Source organism: Dermochelys coriacea, chromosome 1, assembly GCF_009764565.3.
Source record: "Dermochelys coriacea isolate rDerCor1 chromosome 1, rDerCor1.pri.v4, whole genome shotgun sequence".
Lineage (NCBI taxonomy): Eukaryota > Metazoa > Chordata > Testudines > Dermochelyidae > Dermochelys > Dermochelys coriacea.
In genome coordinates, this window is record NC_050068.2 from 56,612,168 (window position 1) to 56,630,244 (window position 18,077).

The 18,077-nt window shown below is 42.9% G+C and overlaps 1 long non-coding RNA gene across 2 annotated transcripts in view; it reads right to left on the minus strand.

The window, feature by feature from the left end:
* Nucleotides 1-18,077, minus strand: part of LOC119846115 — a 48,474-nt gene that overhangs the window by 20,040 nt on the left and 10,357 nt on the right. For both annotated transcript variants that reach the window (XR_006277700.1, XR_005289765.2), the window contains exon 2: nt 1,959-2,124. This is a non-coding gene — a long non-coding RNA (uncharacterized LOC119846115). The remainder of the gene's footprint in view (nt 1-1,958; nt 2,125-18,077) is intronic.

An 18,077-nucleotide genomic window follows, 5' to 3' on the forward strand; every position in this document is an offset into this window, starting at 1 on the left:
CTTTATACAATTATTTTGTGACTTCTGAAATGCTCTTTGGCTGACTGAAGATAGCTCAGAACTCATCATCCTGTAACATCCCAAATACCATGGATTGATTCATAGCATGTGCAACAAGACACAATGGATAAGCGGTACCTACCCGCTAGTAGGCAAATCTCTCTGATACAGGAGAGGCTCAATTTAGACAAGACAGAATGAGAGGCTTTGATACTTACACTTGTTAAGGAGATTTACAGTTTAACAAAGAGGGAATTAAATGTCTTTCATTCTTAATACTTAAGTACTCCTGGGGAATTCTGCACCACTGTGCATGTGCAGAATTTATGTGCCTCACAGATTTCTTTGCTTCCACACAAAAAAATGACTGACGGGGAAGCAAAGGGAAGCCACAAGAGTGGTCATGTAACTCTCCCCAGCAGTATGTTTTGGATGCCTAGGGCAGCCGGCAGAGAGGTAAATCCCCAGTCCCGCTGCCTGCCCACAGTGAAGACCCGGCTGATGGTTCCTACCCTGTGCTGAACTCAGCTGCTAGTCTCAGCTGGGCTGGGGAGGAGGGGACTTCCTCTTCCCCTGCACGGCATCCAGGGCCATGTCAGACCCACCCCCAGATTTCTCCCCCAGCTGTAGGAAGCTCTGCAGACTACCCTCCCCCCCTTCGCCCCCGCACTTCCTGTGCCCATCGCTCCTCAGCTGCAGTGGAAGGGATCACTGTACAGTGAGCTTCTCCCCCATCTGCCCAACACCCATGCACCCAGATCCCCCTATACCCAGATCCTCCTGTCAAGCCTCACCCCCCTCGCAGCCAGAACCCCCACTGACAAACCCCACTCACCCTGCACCTGGACTCACCCTGATAAGCCACTCACACCCAGATCCCCACCCTACCAAGCCCCAACCAGCTGCACATGGATCCCTATACTACCCACACTCAAACCCCCCCACCAAGTTCTATCCCCCCCCCACACCCAGGCCCTCCCCTCTGCTGAGCCCCAACCACCTTCACTTGGACCACCTGCAGAATCCCATTACCATTGCACCTAAAACCCACCCAACAAGCTCCTGTGCATCCAGATCCACCCCGCACCTAGATCCTGCACTGAGCCACCCACACCCAGATTGACCCACACAGAAGCCTCTCAACCCACCTCTGGATCACCCCCTCCCCCCCCCCCAAGTATCTCCACATTTGGATCCTGCCTTGCTGAGCCTGCCTGCCCACACCTGGTGCACCTGACGCAGAGGGACCGGGTCCTGAGGTGTTTCTGGGTGCAGCCTCGCTGCTGAGTCCATGTCCTGGGGAGGAGCTGCATAGTGATTTCTGACATATGTGCAGCCAGTGGCCTGTGCTCCCCAATGCCATGCTGGAGCCTCCACATTTATTTGACAAATAAAATTTGCTGAATTTTAAAATGTTGTGTGCAGAATTTTTAATTTTTTGGCGCAGAATGTCCTCAGGAGTAACTTAAGGGACTGGACAATGCCAATAAAAATCACAGATCATTTCTTTGAAATAAATTGGTTAAAAACAAAAGGAAGATGGATAGATCTCCTGATTTCTATGAAACCTAGGAACAAAGCTAGGAGTAGTCCTAAAAGAGGCTGTGTTATTATTTAAATAATGAAAGCTATCAGTCAGAAAGACCTGCCGTCTCCCCAGTATTCCTGGCTGGTGTGATGGTGGCCAAAACAATTACTCTCCTGGACCATTAAAGACAGCCAGACATGATAAATTAATCTAGACAGCTTCAATGGCTCTTCCCAATTGAGAAGGGATTGCCTCACAGACTTTGAAAGGCTCAAAGTGTTGTGCACATGTCCTCTTTTTGGGTTCCACTGTATTTATTTAAATTTATACAAGACCTTTCTAGGCACCCAGCCAATGACCTAAGCACTAAAAATACTATATAATAGAAAGGTCTTTCGCATCCCACCCTCACCAATAAATAAATACTCACCATCAACTATAGAGTTGATAGAAGCAGAGAGGTGGTCTGGAGTATTTCCAAGGCCAAGATATTAGCTCCAAAGAAGACACCGGAGGACATGAAGCACCCATCTGGCCACCAGATTCACAGACAGCCTGAAGCCGCTCAGCAATGCATTCTTTCCTCAAATCTGCCCCTGAAGGGAAAACAGTGTGAATGAAGGAATCTCAGCAACTTGCAGGATTATGCCCTTTTAAGATCTTCAGTGCAATAGCTCAACCAGACATTAAGCTGCCTAATAGAAGGAATAGTGGGTCTGTGGAATGAGTAACTAAAAATCTCCATGAATTAGTAATTTTACACTACAAACCTATCCGTGGGAGTGAGCTCTCAGTTAAATACTCTGTACATAACAAATGGCAGCATTAGGACAAAGGTTGTGAGGAGCATCAATGCAAGTATGTTTGCAACAAAAAACATGGACCCTACCACCATATTAAAGTCCATGCAGAGATTCTAGTGTGAAATTTCTATAGGAACTTAAGGCTCATTTAAAAGAAATAACTACACTTCAGACCTACTCTACTTTTCTCTATCAGACACCACCACCACATCCCCTACTGAAATCATTTCCTGTTTTATTTTTTCAAATGTTGCTTTAATAAGCTAATGCATGTACTGAAGGTGGGAAGGAGCTCTCTGTCTAGCACAATACCAGATTGGATGTGGGACTCAGTTCACTAGCAGGCTGTGTTCTAAAAGGATTGTGGCAGAGAAAATTTAGCAATGCTAGGTGGGAGTAATTATCCCGCTCTCCTTGGCATGGATGAGACCTCAGCTGGAGTACCATGTCCCGTTCCAAGTGCTACACTTTAAGAAAACATGTGGACAAACTGGAAAGAGTATAGAGGAGAGCAACAAAAATGATAAAAATTTTAGAAAACCTGACCTATGAGGAAAGGTTAAAAAAACTGGGCATGTTTAGTCTTGAAAACAGAAGACCGATAATCTTCAAATATGTTAAAGGACTGTTATAAAGAGGACAGTGATATATTGTTCTCCATGTCCGCTGAAGATAGGACAAGAAGTACTTGGCTTACTATGCATCAAGGGAGATATAGGTTACATATTAGGAAAAAAAAAAACTAACTATAAAGATAATTAAGGTCTAGAATAGGCCTTATAGTGGAACCTCTGTCACTGGAGGTTTTCAGAACACGTTGGACAAGCATCTGTCAGAGATGGTCTGGTTTACTTGGTCCTGTCTCAGTGCAAGAGCTGGACTAGATGACCTCTCAAGGTCCTTTATTTCTATGCAATGGGCATTTTAAAAAAATAACACGCTGCCAAAATATTATTTTTCAACTTGAGGAAATAAAGGGCCAAGTCCTGCAAGATGTACAGTGCTACTGGTGAGGCAGTAAGGGCTTGAATGAGTGCAAGGAGATATGGATCAGGCCCAATGTGTCCTCAATCCCCATTGACTTCAAAGGTCATAGAAGAAAACTAAGACTTGCACTGAATCAGACCCTACATGATGGGCCTTCCAGCACAGCAGAATTTCCATGCAACCTCTGTGGGGTTTTAAGCCGTTTGCAAGATGCCTAGTGCCCATGCACTTCAGGAGAAGTTGAGAACCCCTCAGCACTTCACAGGAGGTGCTCTCCAGTTTGCAGCATCAGGGATACAAGTCCCTAGGCACAGCAAGTCCTTGCATATATTGCCACTCTTGGACAGCATTCCAGCTTTTAATTTTTCAAATATGCATTCCAAAGGACAAACAAACATATCTTCTTTACTTGCATACCAGAGAATTCTGCAAAGTATGATACTAATCCTAAAACCAGATGAGTTTTGTTTTAAAAATGTATATATTGTCACTATTAACTAAGAAAAGTTTGAACTTTTGTTCTCAATGCATAAAAATGCAGTAGGAGGACAATAAGCAAATTGTATGGCTTCTGCTACATTAAAGAGAATATACTGTAGTGAAAAATCGGCTGTGGTGGGACAAATGTGTTTATTCAACATTTAGGAAAGACCACAAAACCCACAAATATGACAGGACCATGCTTGGTGATAGTATCTCACTATAGGTTCTACTGCAACCACAGTAATTGCAAAAAGGATGAAGTCCATAATTACTAATAATGATCATCTGTATTCATATGTGTGCTGCACAGAGGACCAAAGAAGCAGAAATCCTGATTTTATTGCTCGACTCAGGAAGGCTGATTTCCTTGAAAATCTTAGGTCTCTAAACAAGAGGTGTTCAAAACTTTGCAACACCAACTTGCTGGAACCAGGGGACTACACCCAATTATATAAAGTGTACATAAATTGTGTAATAAAATACACATAACCATAGTATTTGCTTTTACATGACAGATTAATAGAAATTGCTTGTAATTTGAAACCACCACTAATAAAAACTTGCTGTTGATCAGCTTGGTCCTTGCATATACAGGGAAACAGCAATTGAAGGCCACATTATAAAACTCAGTAAGTTACATTTGGATCACATCTCTTCAAACATGGCAGCTGGAGTTTGAGTTTGTAATTCCCAATGAAGGCTCAGAGGCCTGATCCTCCAAGATGCTGCAAACTCTAAACTCTGAGTTTAAGGCACACTCTACCTCATAGACCCACCCCTTGCTAGCCACTACAACATTTATTTGCTCAAGTTCAACTTACCTTGCAGTATATATTGTATTATAATTGGCATCTTTTTAATATAGTGCTGTGTGAATTATATGAAGTTATGAATATTACAGTCAATAGCAGATTCCAACTACAACTGAAATTGTCAACATTTATTTCAGAGATGCAGTAAATGGGAGGAAAAAACAAAGTGCATGATCATTTTAGCATTAAAAGATCCCAATTAGGCTTTGAAGTTCTCCATTTTGGCAGCTGCTATTATTTGTCTGGAGAAAGTGTTCTACAAAACAAAGTTTAACACTGCACCAGTTTACATTGTGACAGCATCATTTTTCATCAGAAAAGATTTTATTAATCTTCTCAGCAATAAAAAAGGGAGCACTGGAGCAAACAGACAGATACTCACCAGCTGGGGGAGGAGAAAGGCATAGAGAAAGAGAGGTGCAGTCTATGTAGCCAGTTGCAAAATGGCCACTTTAGGGCTGCTACTTTTTTGGCTCTGCCAAATGCAAAGGGTCATGCCTAGACAGGTGTGCAGGAGCTACAGAATATTGCAGAGTGCACAAAAATTACAGTGAAACACAGAAATTACAGGATGCACAATTTTTAAAACCAGTTTTCATCAAGGCTGTGTTTTTTCCTTGATAACGAGACAAAGTTTAGAGGCTTTTGCTGTCTGTTTCAATGAGACACTTGAAATCTCCCTCATTCTAATTATCCCCATAACAGCCTGAGTAGCAGTCCCATTCCTGCTTCAGCCCCCCTTTACAAGCTAGTGTGACAAAGTTCCTCCTCTACCTTAGTTGGTCCTGCGCTTATTGGCGGATTTTGCTCAGCTCAGAGATTCACGGCAGCCCTCAGTTTGGCCACTTTCATGGCTCAAATCTGCTGTTCACTCAGATAACCTCATCACTGGCCAGCATGGGGAAAAAAAGAGTAAGAACAATCCCGCAGTTTCTGCTGATCCACCATGTGTGTCAGGGACTAGCTGAGAAACCTTCACTTCTGGTGGAAAATTCTGTGTTGGGTCAGGAGTTGGTAGGTTTGGGGGGAACCTGGGCCCATTCTCTGCCCCGGGTTCCAGCCCAGGGCCCTGTGGACTGCAGCTGTCTGGAGTACCTTCTGGAACAGCTGCAGGACAGCTACAATTCCCTGGGCTATTTCCCCTTGGCCTCCTCCCAACACCTTCTTTGTCCTCACCACAGGACCTTCCTCCTGATGTCTGTTAACACTTGTACTCCTCAGTCCTCCAGCAGCACATCCTCTCATTCCAAGCTCCTTCTCTTTTTTTTTTTTTTTTTTAAACTTTACTCTTACTCACACTCTCTAACTGGAGTGACAGCCTTTTTAAACCAGGTGTCCTGATTAGCCTTAATTAATTCCAGCAGCTTACCAATTGACTACAGGTGTCCTAATTAGCCTGCCTGCCTTAATTAGTTCTAGAAAGTTCCTGAGTGTTCTGGAATAGTCCCTGTTATTTTACCCAGGGAAAAGGGACCTGCTTAACCTGGAACTAATGTATCCACCTTCGACCACACTCTTGTAGCCATCTGGCCTGACCCTGTCACACTAGACAGGAAGACTATACAGTGATGCCATAGAAGGGCAAGGTTTTTCAGTCATTTATAACTCTTGTATTTTTAATGTTAAGCATTCATTAATTTTTAGCTACAGGATCAGCTTTGATGAAGTTGCAATCAAATCCACCAATTAAAAAATAAAGCTTTCCTTGCTTCCATTGTTGTGGGGAACATAGTGTTGTGACTGTGCGTACACTCACCCTGGAGCACTTGATCACATATCCATATCTTGGGTGAAACTCTGGCCCCTTGATATCAATGGGAGTTTTGCTGTTGTCTTCAGTGGGGCCAGAATTTCACCTGATGGGGACAACTGCTGCCAAACTGCCAGTGCCATACTGCCTCCCAACCTTCTGGTACCCTTATTGTCCTTTAAAGTCTCAAGGCATGAGGAATGAATGAGGTGAAGGGAGAGAAAAAAAATCAAGAAGAGAAGAGGCAAAGGGGACAATGAAAAATCTGGAAGGGAAAAGTAGGGGAGACACAAGTAACACAGAAGAGAAAATGGAGGAGTAGTGGCAAACCTCTTTATTTTTGGTCCCTTTTTTTCAAAATCTGCAAAAGCTTTTACGACCTTGAGTCAGAGGAGAGAAAAGTGGGTGGCTTTGGAGATATATGAGTCAAAATGAAATTAACTCACCTACCAAATTCTCAGTCACACTCCACTTACAACCACTACCAGGAAGTCTGATTAAACAATCTATATTTAAACAACGGAACCAAACTGAAAATACTGTATGGTCTGACTAGTCTATGTGTAAACTATGAATTTGCTCTTTCATTTTAATAATTAAGGGTGACCTAGCATGACTCACGGAGTAATCATCTTTTATTCATCGAATCAAAGGATATCTTCACTGCCCAAATATGTGGAGTATTGCCCCATGATCCACCCAGAGAATCACATTATCCTATCAATGCAAATGAAACTTAATTTCACAAGAGAGTGACAAAATCATTCCTTGTTTGTTATTATTCCATACTCCTAGAAAGTGATGTATCAAAAATCATTCATGCAGGGAATAATGTAAAGATTTTTAACTATCCATTGGGCAACATTTGGTAGATTACCCATGCAAAAAGACTCATAGGCCCAGATCCAAAATGGCACTCTAGGGGCCTAGAAAATCACTGTGATCCACAAAACCTGAGTTAAGTGCCTAGGCTCCCTATACAATGAATGGGGAGAGAGAAGCATCTAAGAATGTGATCTATAAAAGCCAGCATGTTAGGCAGGGAGCCATCTAACTTGACAGTGGGAAAGGCTGAGGAGAGAGCTGTGCCATAAGCCCAGTCCCTCTCACTGAGGCAGGCACCCAAGTGTAGGCTGCAGGGAGATGCCTGTGTCTACTAGCATTCCACAACCCCGCTCTTGGAGGCAGGCAGCTTAGGTAAACTAAGTCATTTCTTGGGAAAATAAGTGAGGCATCTACCTCACTCCATACAAAACAGATGAAAGAGGAGGAGGTGCCAATCTTTAAACTTCTAGCCTAGTGGTTAGATCACTCACCCAAGTTCAATTCCCCGCTCTGCCTGAGAGGGAGAAGAGATTTTGAACAATGGTCTCCTACACCTCTCAGGAGAGTGTCCTAACCATGGAGCTCTGGGATATTCTGGTGTGGGTCTTTCACAATCACTCCTCTTGAAGCTGTTCCACTTTGGATAAATACTTAGGGCAAATCTACACTACAAAATTAAGTAGACCTAAGTTATGTCAATGTACAGCCACCATAGTAATTGAATCAGTTTTACACATCCACCCCATGTTCCTTGTGTCAGCAATATGCATCCTCAACAGGAGCAGTTGCACCAATTTAACTGGTGGTGTGGGGCATTGTGGGATGGTTTCTGAAAGGCAGCAAACAGTCAATGTAAGCAGTGCAATGTCTACACTGACACTGTCAACCTAACTATATTGACTTAAGTGCTATGCCTCTCACGGAGATGGAGTTACTAAGTTGGTGTAATGAGCAAGTTATGTTGATGGGAGCTACATTTTAGTGTAGCGTAGATGCTTACAGAGTTAGGGCAATGTAAACTGCTTTATGTTGACCTAACTCTGCAGTGTAACCTAAGCCTTCAATAGTCATTGAGCCAGAGACAGAACAAGAGAGTGAGAATTACTCTGTAACCTGATGGTTAGAGCACTCATGTAGGAGGCCCAGGGTCCAGTCCCCCTGCTCCAATCACTTGCTTATTATTTATCCAAAGTGGAACAGTTTCAGTAGGAGAAATTGCAGGATTCCTCATGTCAGAATATCTCACAGCTCAGTGGTTAGAACACTCTGAAGCTTGGTCTACACTATGGGGGGGGAATCGATCTGAATTACGCAACTTCAGCTACATGAATAACGTAGCTGAAGTTGACATACGTAGACCTACTCACTGCGATGTCTTCACTACAGTGAGTCGACTGCTGCTGCTCCCCCGTCAACTCTGCCTGCGCTTCTCATGGCGCTGGAGTACAGGAGTCGATGGGAGAGCACTCAGGGGTCAATTTATCGTGTCTAGTCTAGACACGATAAATCAACTCCTGCTGGATCGATCGCTGCCCACCGATCCGGTGGATAGTATAGACATACCCCAAGAGGTATGGGAGACCCCTATTCAAACCCTGTCTTCCTATCAGGCAGAGAAAGGAATTGAACTTGGGTCTCCTATATCCCAGGTGAGTGCTCTAAGCACAGGGCTAAAAGTTAAGGTGGGTGGCATCGTCCCCTCCTCTGGCCAGATTTTGTATGGAGTCAGTAGGTGGCCTCCATGCACATCTATTGGATTAGGCCACACAAGTGAGTTTGGCATAGAAACACCTATCTTTCCCCAGTTCATGGATCACACTGAGTTTTAGGTAGGAGATAGGTGTTTGGAGATCATTAGACAGAAATTTTGTCACCTAGTGAATTTTTACCCTGAAAAAAAAAAAAACAAAAAAAAAAACTTAGGCATCGAGTGAGTTTAGGTACCTACATGGTTGAACAGCAAAGTAGGGGTTTTATGGATCACAGGGTGCCTAAAACTGGGACTTCGATGCCCAAGTATCTATGTGGATCTTGGCCTTATTGATGTCAACACAAAGTGCTGTTTTAGTGCACTACCACTATACATATAGGAAGGAAACAGAGCTGAAGTGGATTCTGAAATATGTAACAAACCAATTAGCTTGACAGAAATTGAACAACATGTAAAGTGATATGGAAAGAGGCTGGTTTCCCTAGATATAATATGTATGGAGTATACTTTAATGTTCCAGTAAACTGAATCATATATAAGGATTATGTTACGGTACAGGGTGGAAAATACTCTAATATTAGACAGTAATCAATGGTATATTTTTTCTAAAATACTATGATTTTTCACACAAAAATTACTTAGTGTATTTTATACAGTCTTAGCAAGTCCAATATGTTCAAAAATCATTAGCCAGCTCACTTTATCAAATAAAGAAAAAGGAAATTATTGGTCTCTTTTTCATGTTTCAGAACAAAAGATGCTAGCTTTGAAGGTATGTATTTGTGAAAGAAACAGTTGCTGCCTATTGAAACAAGCTTTTGGTTCTGAAAAGGTTAACTAATCTGGTTTCACAGATAGCTTATCTATGATCAGAACTGAGTCATATAGAAAAAAATACTCCTACAAGATTTGACCTTTTACTTGTATCCCACACTGAGATATTATATTTAAAATGGAGATCAATAAGAACTTTGTTTTAAAAAGTATATTTAAAATAAATTAATTTTAAATAACAAACTGTTTTCAATTAGCCTTGTTAAAGGAAATCAACTAGAAAGTTATGTAGGCTTTTTTATTTTCTTTTTATATAAATTATACCCAGGAGTACTATGATAACAACACTATACAAACTATGCACTACCTTTATATTTATTTCTTATCAAAATAAACTTTACAAATTAGATTTGTTTTTACAGCACTTTAGATCCAATAATGACAATGTTGTATTGGTCCCAGGATAAAAACAATGAAAGTAGCAGCTGAATGGCATTTTTTTATTAAGAGTTAACAAAAATGTCTTGTGCAAACATGCTGTATGGAATTAATTTTCTTCATAAATTCCTTATAATGAAGGGGTCCATCTCAATTTTTTTTCTCACAGTATCAATCTATTTGGAAAGATCATTGGGGGTGGAGGGAAATTTTAAGTTTTAGCATGAGTTATTCAAAGTGATATTGTTGAATGTAAACACTGCTAACTGCTAGGACTTAATATTAGAGGTTGGCCAGTCTTAATGTTTTGAAAACTTAATACTAGAGAAAGCTTGTTTGTTACTGGAGTTTTTGGGAGCCCAGTAAAAATCTAAAGAACAGAGTTAAACATCTATAAAGATGTTTCTTCTTCCCCCCGCCAATTCCTCCCCCCCCTTTTCCTCTACCTTTAATTGGATCCTCCACCCTAGCATTTTTAGAGATACTTTTTATTAGTGGCAGATTCAAATATCCTTGAAAGATTCAACACAGAATTCAGAAAAAGCCCACTTTTGATCTAACAATGAAAAAAGTAGAAGGAAAAACAGTCTGGTATTTGTTACTAAAAATGACTCCTCCTTCTAACAAAAAAGAAATTTGTTTAAAACATGTGGTTCACGGCTATTAAATTAGCAATTGACAAATCTTATTCCTTTTTAAAGTTAATTTTATTTTGTAGTGGGATTGCTCTCTGGGCTGAAGCAGATTTTCTGTTGAAAAGTGCCACTAATTCTACCTTAAAGATCTATGTGTGGCAAGTGACTTTGTGTAAGAGATCGCTAGATGGACATTTGAAGTTAAAATGCTGAAAAAAATTAAATTTAAAAAGGGAGAAAGACTCCCCCCCCCCACCCATGTCCTCTGGCACTAATGACAGGCATTCAACTGCCATCTTCTCAGCTGTTGCTATGTCTAGGAGAGTTTTCCAAGTGAGACCTCAGATCAAGAATGCTCTTAGAGAAATACAGCACAAGCTTCTAGCTTGCAGTGGAATATTAAAAGCCTCTGGGACCTCTGATGAGGGCAAGTTAGAGACTAAGGGCCAAATTCTGATCTCAATTCCACCCAGACAATTTTATGGAGTAGCACAAGTGTCAGTGAGAGAGAACTGGACCCTGTTTTTCCACAGATGAATAACTTGGGTGGATGGAAAAGGAGTACTTGTGGCACCTTGGAGACTAACAAATTTATTTGAGCATAAGTTTTTGTGAGCTACAACAAGCTTATGCTCAAAAAAATTTGTTAGTCTTTAAGGTGCCACGAGTCCTCGTTTTCTTTTTGCGGATACAGACTAACACTGCTGCTACTCTGAAACCTGCCATAGGTGGATGGATTCAGGGTTCTGAAAATCAGAATGATCAAACACAGGAGAAAGTGAAGGACTTTGAAGTTTCTGACATCTCTTCCTTTACAAAATATTTGGATACATCTAATCTGATTCTGACTTCAGTGAAGCTGCAAAGGTTTACACCAACCACAACCACCACCACCAAAAAACCCCACCAAAAAGAGTCTAGACTGGAGGTTCTCAAACTGTGGCCGTGGACCTTCAGTGGTCCGCGAGCTCCATTCAAGTATAGGCGCCGACTTCTGCTCCCGCCGGTGGGTGCTCAACCCCACTCTGCCCCCGGTCCCACCCTGACTCCACCCCTGCCCCGCTCCCTTGTGCCCCTGCCCCACCCTCATTCCAACCCCTTCCCCAAAGTCCCCACCCCAACTCCGCCCCCTCCCTTTCCTTATTCCAACTCCTTCCCCAAATCCCCGTTCCGGCCCCACCTCCTCCCCTGGGCGCACCGTGTTCCCACTTCTCCGCCTCCCTCCCAGCATGCTGCCAAACAGCTGTTTGGTGGCAGCAAGGTGGGAAGTGCTGGGAGGTAAGCAGAGGAGTGGGGACGCGCACTCAGGGGAGGAGGCAGGGCAGCTGGGCTGCCGGTAGGTGCAGAGCACCCACTAATTTTTCCCTGTGGGTGCTCCAGCCTCAGAGCACCCACAGAGTCAGTGGCTATGCATTCAGGTGGTCCGTGGATAGTTCCCTCTAAAGTGCGCACCTGGGCGGCCGCACATGAGAGAATGAAGGGCCACCCAACTAATTAGTGGAGCTGTGCAGATGTGGCTCCACTAATTAGGTGCCTGGACCTTGGAGAAGATGCACACGTAAGGTGAGGTGGTGGCCTTGGGGGGTGGGGGGGGACGGGACTAGGAGGTAGATGGAAGGGGCAGTGGGTGAGACAAGGGAATGGGGAGAATTTGGAACATGCAGGGCTGCGGCAACCAGAGAAAGAGGTGACTTTCTGGCAGAGACAGATGGCCCTCCTTCCCAGCCCCAGCTCGGGGGCTGCTGTAGTGGGGGGAGGCCGCAGCTGAAGAGAGAGACAGAGACTTCCATTGCATTAGAAAGGTAAGACTACTGCCAATTACTTTTTTTGTTCTACAAATAATATCCTATTTTAATAAGTTTTTTTATATAGCACTTTTATCCAAAGTGCTTTACAATAGTTACCTAATGGTTCAAACAACATTTGGAAAGATCATTAAGTGGTCTGCCGAGACCCTCAACAATTTTCAAGTGGTCCACAAAAAAAAAGTTTGGTCTAGACCAGTGGTTTTCAATGATTTTTAGGGTGAAAAGCACCCCTGTGCATAGGGCCTGAATAAAGCCTGTGCACTATTTAAATCCTACTTATGCCTTTTTATGAGGACTTAAGTCTTAAGACTTTGATGGCTCTAAATAAGAGCCCAGCTCATTAAATGTTTAGACCATAGGCGCTGACTTCCCGCCTGCCCAAGGGATGCTCAACCCCCCCCAGCCCCAGCCCTGCCCTGCACCACCCTTGCCCCCATCCCTATTCCACCCCTTCCCCAAAGTTCCAGCCCCACCCCACCTTTTCCCACCCAGCCTTGCACCTTCCCCCCCCATTCCATCCCCTTCACCAAAGCCCCCGCACCTGCCCTGCCTCTTCTCCGCCTCCTCCCCTGAGTGCGCAGCGTCCCTGCTCCTGCTCCTCCTCCTCCTTCCTGGAAAGTCCTAAGCGCTGCCAAACAGCTGTTAGCTTGGGGGGGGGGAAGACGCGGCACGCTCGGGGGGGGAGGAGGCAGCAGCAAAGAGGGGGAGCTTGGCTGCTGGTGGGTGCAGAGCACCTGCTCATTCCCCCCTCCCCGTGGGTGCTCCTATGGTTTAGACCCATGTAGTGTTTGTTTTCCCCAAGAAATCATATTACTGAATCTTGCTAGCACAAATACTCAGTGAAATCCACCCCTGTGCACCATAAGCTCCACTTTAAATACGTCTTATGTAATTCAGACTTAAAGCTGTATTTCAGAGACCCTTAAAACTCCAAGGTCTGCCCTTTCCCTGTACTTTAAGTGCAGTTTCCTCCTTGAGCCTATAATGTACCTTTCAGCAATGTCAAGACAAACTAATTTGTACACACACAAGATTGCAGATTACCTGCAATCTAATTTTAATATTGAACATGTCTATGGTCTTTGTTAATAAAAGGTTCAAAAGTGTTAGAACTATATCTGGAAGCTGAATTAATCAGCTAAAAGGCTCTTTGGGCCTCTCCTTTCCTCCCACTCCTACCAATAATTAATTACGGCATTTCAGCCTATGAAAATATTTTGGGAATTAGAAAAAGGAAATGGATCAGCTAGTAGGTAAACTGATCAATTATATGGATATATGAACTCTGAAGTCATAAGCACTGAGGAACATTCTGCTAAAATTAATACCTTCTGAGTGTGGTTAATGCAGAGATGAAGAATACTACATCACTTCATAGGGAATAAGGCTTTGATTTTCACAAATGCTGAGCACATGCAGCTCCCATTGAAGTCATTGGGAGCTGCAGGTGTTCAATACCTCTGAAGATCAGACCCTTAAAATTAAAATAAAAAGTATGAGAATTCTTGGATGATTTGCTGGAGGGACTGATTCAAGAAGTTTTGAAAAGGGATGGAATGTAATTTATAATATTACAAGACATTTTGGAACAGAGTTCAAAAATGGAGGTCAGCATGGAAATCTCTCTTTAAGGTTTCAACCAAAATCCCTTATTTTATAGTTAAGCAAGAGCTAACTACGGCTAGGCTGGGACAGAGACCATTTCATCTCCTGACAGATGTCTACAGTCTGGTTTCCATTCACACAGAAATCTTATTCTGACTGTGGTTAAACGAGAAAAGAAAGTGATGTTTCAAAGCTACAGCATTTATTTCCCCCCCCCCCCCGCCGGAGGTAGCAAAACTTGCTCATCTTTTGACAACTCTCATTTATGCAATTGAAAGGCGAGTTATAGACAGGGGAATTACTACTAGAGCCGAGTGCAACTTGGTGGTTTGGGTTTGCAGGGGCTGTGTGTTAACTTTATGTAGATTTGTTTTGTGTTGACTTTTAGGTTCAAACAAAGCTTAACTGAGCCTAAACCACTGAATTTTGCCTGTTTTCAGGTTTTAATTAGGTATGCGTCATTTTCAGAATCCAGGAGTATTTGAATCTAGGATTTTACTTCAGCCCATTTTAAGATATGTCCAGCTGCCAAAATCAGGTCCAGACCCAAACTTTCCTGAAACACAGGGGTGCAATACATCTGGGTTTTCTGTTCAAGCCATCTCTAGTTGAAACTATATGAAGCCACTAGACTTCACATTGTTTCTAGAAGAAATTATAAGTGGAAATCCTTTCAGATATCCAAACCTCAGCCAAAGTTAATTAGGAAGTCAGTCGAACGTCACTCAAAAGTTAACGTAACCTCACTTAAAAACTCAGCTCAGGTTTGTGGCAAGTCTGGCTCATGTTTGGCCCACGGTATGCACAGCTCTAGCTATAGGGCCAAATCCATAGGGGATGTGTAAGGTGGTGTATCTAGCATACCCTCACACACACACACACACACACCCCTGAGGAATTAGAAATGGACTGGGAAACAGGAATCTAGTATTAATAAATTAAATAAATTGCAGCCTTGCCATTAACTCAGTGACAGGCCTTGGACAAATCAAACCACCATCATCTCGGTCTTAATTTCACTACATCTAAGCCAGGGATAATGATATTTACTGACCTCATAGGATGTTAGTACAGTACTTTGTAGATGTAAAGTATTAATATATTATTGACACACATTTTTAAAAACAATTACCTTTTCATTGTTGTTGTTCTTTGAGATCTGTTGCCTATGTTCATTACACAAGGTGTATGTGTGCATTTCATGCACTATAAGGCAACCACACCTTACCTGCACCCAGGTGTTCCTCATGTTCCAAATTGAGGGTATAAAGGGGTGAAGTTGCTCCACCCATCCTTCAGTTCCTTCATACCGGATGATTAGATTATAGACACTGATGCATTGTGGAAGGAGAGTGGATCATGTAATGGATATCTGCAACACATCTTGAAGAACAAGAGTTATGAGAAGGTGGTAACTGTTCCTTCAAGTGATTGCATATGTCCATCACATCAAATGATTCCCAAGCAGTTTCCAGTGGAGGTGGGGCTAGGAGTTTCATCAGAAGAGGGGCTGCAGAACTGCTTTCCCCCCATTTGCATCTATTCTTGATGCAGTAGTAGTCAGATAACATCAAGCAACAGTGGGAACTGAAGACCATATAGCTGTTCTGCAGATGTCCATGACAGGGATATTACCCACTAATGCCATAGAGTCGGAGAATTTCTGGTTGAGCTGGTTGAATTTCCAGATAAAAAGCTAATGCTGGTGAACATCCACACTGAAGAGCTTTTGTTCATCTTTATCAGCACGTGGCTTTGGAAAGATGATCAGTAAATATATGGATTGGTTGAGGTAGTAATCAGATACTACCTTGGAGAGAAACTTAGGGTGCGGCCTAAACTATACCTTGTCCTTGTAAAAGAATACTGTATGGAGGATCCATTGTCTACTTTTTCATGGAGGTGAAGGCTATTAGAAAGACCACTTTCACTAAAAGGTGTAACAATGAACAGGTGGCTCATGGTTCAAAAGAGGAACCCATAAGTACTGATAAAAAAAGTTCAAATCCCATTGTGGAGGGTCCCAGATAGGTAGGAACCATCTTTCTGTGCCTTTAAGGATCCTGGTAGTCATAGGATTATGGAAGGACAGCATGACATTCTGCTCTGGTGTTATCTGGACTGGTGATCTGCTAGGTCACTCCAATCCTTGACTCTGGGAGCCAGCCTTACACGGCTCTGCTGTGAGAGCCCCCACTCCTGGGTTGTTCATGCACAGCCTCTGGCATGTAAGCTGCTCCTTGGATTGTGCAACTGAACGACACTAGCCAATATTTCCGGTCCCAGACACAACCCTAGGAACCTCAGTCTTTCAGTGTCCAGTTATGCCCGCTGGACGCTGCAAGCTTGTATGAGTTTGTCAATTTAACAAAGAAGTTGATATGTATCAGGCTTGTTATCCAAGAGGAGCCTCTGACACTTCAAACCCAACACACTGCTTCACGTAAAAAAAAACAAATTTATTAATATACAAATCACTTAAAATCTAAGTCAAAACATAAAGAGTCAGATTTGGTCAAATGAAATAAAAGCAAAAATGCATTCTAAGATGATTTTAACACTTTCAGTGCCCTTACAAACTTAGCCAGCCTGTGGTGAGAGGCGAGAAGCATCTGGTTGCTCTTCAGTCAGGCTCTCCCCTTTGATCAGTGCTTCAGTCACTTGGTGTGATGTCTGTAGATGTAGGTAGAAGAGGGAAGAAGAGTATGGCAAATGTCTCTCTCTTTTATCTTGTCCTTTCTTCCCTCTTGGCTTTGCCACCCCCTCCCCCCCACCTTCAGAGTCAGGTGAGCCTTTCCAAACAGACCAAAGGAAGGGGGGCGACTCCTTTGAGAGTCTAATAGATTCTTTTGTTGCTGCCTAGGCCAGCGGCCTTTGTTCCTGTGAGGCAGGGCTGGGTTTGTCCCATACCTGCCCTGATGAGGTGTGAATTCTCTGCTCTTGGAGAGAATTTGCCTGGGCTTATTTTAAGCCATGAGGATACATTTTTAGCCTCGTAACTATATACATGAAATTATACCCTATAACCTTATTATAACAATTACTATAACATCACTATAACAAACATGCTTAGTGCATCATGAGCCTTCTGAAGACACCCAAACATGACAAACTTTGTACTGGATACCACACAATCATTCATTTTATAAAATATTAACATGGGGATGTAGGGTGTTCCCCCGAGGTACAGAGCATCACAGACAGTGCTACCCATGATACAAGGGTGAAACATCAATTGCAGCCAGGTGCACCTTGATGGAGTTGATTGCAAAACCCGACTAACTGTAACAAGTAATCCAAAAAATCTTTTGAATTGTAGAATTCAGAGGAACTGCCCAGATAGTAGGTAATTAGACCTTGTGGATGGTCTCCTACTCTTCAGTAAGACTTCCTAGACTGCTTCCAAAACAATAAGCTTCCTCTGGGTTTAGTCACTGAGTAATCCATCTAAGTAGTAACAACTGACAGTTACAGTGCAACACCTGCCCTTGATTCTGGGATATCAGGTCCTTAACTAAAGGCAAGGGTAAGGGATCCCTCACAGACAACCTGCACAGGTCCGAGAACCATGACTGCCTTGCCCATGCTGGCACAATGAGCATCATTTTGCTTCAGCTTACAAATGCAGTTGGGAATCTGTGGCACTGGATGGTAGGCACAGAGCAGGCCTTTGACTCAGGGAAGGAAAAACACATTTGGAATGGACCCAGGGCTGTGGCCTGCCCTTGGACAGAAAAGGGAGAATATGCTGTTCAGATGGGTTGTAAATAAGTCCATTGATGTGACGACTTTTATTTGAAATATTGATCTTAAAATGGACATGTTGAGACGTTAATTGTCTGAGCTGAATGACCTGCTCAGTTGGTCTGCTAAGCCCTTCTGAATCCCCAGTGTGATGCTATAAGTCAGTGAATTCCA